The sequence below is a fragment of the Aplysia californica genome, unplaced genomic scaffold (genome assembly GCF_000002075.1).
Source record: "Aplysia californica isolate F4 #8 unplaced genomic scaffold, AplCal3.0 scaffold00990, whole genome shotgun sequence".
Taxonomy (NCBI): Eukaryota; Metazoa; Mollusca; class Gastropoda; order Aplysiida; family Aplysiidae; genus Aplysia; species Aplysia californica.
Window position 1 is genome coordinate 152,811 of NW_004798260.1, and position 1,922 is coordinate 154,732.

General features: G+C 45.6%; 1 protein-coding gene across 1 annotated transcript in view; it reads right to left on the reverse strand.

Moving 5' to 3' along the window:
* Positions 1-1,922, reverse strand: part of LOC101859897 (integrator complex subunit 11) — a 27,523-nt gene that overhangs the window by 9,505 nt on the left and 16,096 nt on the right. The gene's annotated exons all lie outside the window — the stretch shown is intronic.

The following is a 1,922-nucleotide window of genomic DNA, read 5'->3' on the forward strand; positions in this document are numbered from 1 at the left end:
AAGAAGGAGCAGACCACACCACAAAAAGGAAGGAGGAGAGCTCAGCACGATGGACGTTCAAGGAAAGAAGGAGCAGACCACACCACAAAAAGGAAGGAGGAGAGCTCAGCACGATGGACGTTCAAGGAAAGAAGGAGCAGACCACACCACAAAAAGGAAGGAGGAGAGCTCAGCATGATGGACGTTCAAGGAAAGAAGGAGCAGACCACACCACAAAAGGAAGGAGGAGAGCTCAGCACGATGGACGTTCAAGGAAAGAAAGAAGGAGCAGACCACACCACAAAAGGAAGGAGGAGAGCTCAGCACGATGGACGTTCAAGGAAAGAAAGAAGGAGCAGACCACACCACAAAAGGAAGGAGGAGAGCTCAGCACGATGGACGTTCAAGGAAAGAAAGAAGGAGCAGACCACACCAGAACACCAACCAACCACCACGAAAAAGGCAAATATCATATATATATCGTTATGTATTTTTAACAGTCAAAAGGATACAGAGAGTTTGTTTGTTAGTTTTAGTAGAGGTTTTACGGCGCTCACAACTGCATAAGGTCATATGAGCGCCAGAAGATTAGATATGCTACAAGAGTAACAAACATAAAAAAGAAGGAGGGGGAGATAAGGATGATAGACCTACGTTTGAATGGAAAGAAAGAAGCAAACCACACCAGAGCACCCGCCAACCACCCACATACAGAGAGTGGGAAAAAGACAAATATCATGTTTAGTTAACCAAGGGATACAGAAAAGGAAGAGGGGGAAGGGGGGGGGGGGGGGGGGGGCAGGCAGATCATATTCTTATTTAATTAAATTTAATAAGGCACTTGCAACACCAATAGGCTATATATATGTGCCAAAGATTAGAGGTGCTACCAGAGACTAACATACGGCCTACATAAAAAAGAAAGAGGACCGACAAGGACGACAGATGTTTGATAGGAAAGATTAGAAGCAGTAAACAAACCACACTAAAGCACCCGCCAACCACCAATGTCCTCTGCCTCCGACAACAAAGCGTCAAGCCACTACACCACAGACACTGGCGGTATGAGCAAACCCTTCACCTACTTTGAGGGGGCTCTCGTGGCCTAGAGGTTAAGGTGCTCGCCTCTCATTCAATAGGTCCTGGGTTTGAATCTGGGTAGCGACGGAAAAATTTTCTTCTCTAAAATTGTCTCTTTTCACCTCCTTTCCTGCTCTCTAGCAATGTTATGTTGTCTGCTTTCGTCTCCTCTTTCAGCCCCCACCTCCTCACCTCCTTTTCCCCCTCCTGACTCTTTCTGCAGCCTTTCTACAGCTACTCCTTGGCTCCTTCTTACTGCTGTCTTTCAGGAACACCCCTGATCTTCTGGTAGGAAAGATCTACACCAAGCCTTCTCGGACAAGGGTGAAAAATCTTGGAGGTCCTGTGTGCAAGTTGCACACGCTAAAGATCCCTTGGTGGTCTAAAATCAATTTAAGAGTAGGCTTCGGACGCCACCAGGGCAAAATTCAAAATTTCCTACTAACTGAAAATGTTTAACACATTACACCCTAACTTGCCCGCGAATTTCCTTATATGTGCTCAACCCTAACTCACCCACGCCGACCTAGCGTCTTTAGAAACACAGTCTCGCCTTGACGAGACTCAGGGGCCGAGATTTTGATTTTCATAGTTATTGCAAAAAGTTTCTTCTTTCGTTTGACACTGTTTAACTTTTATTTTTTCAGGATTTTTGAAATTTGTTTAGTATTTCTAAAATGTGTTTTTTAAAGGCTTGTATTCATGGGAGGTGGGTTCCTTCCCCTTGCTTAGGATCTAACAATGGACTTCCCGTCCAGGCCCTTAGGGTGTAAGTGGGTGGTTGGCGGGTGCTCTGGTGTGGTTTGCTTCTTCTTTCCTATCAAACGTCTATCGTCCTGATCTCTCCTCCTCCTTCTACTTTG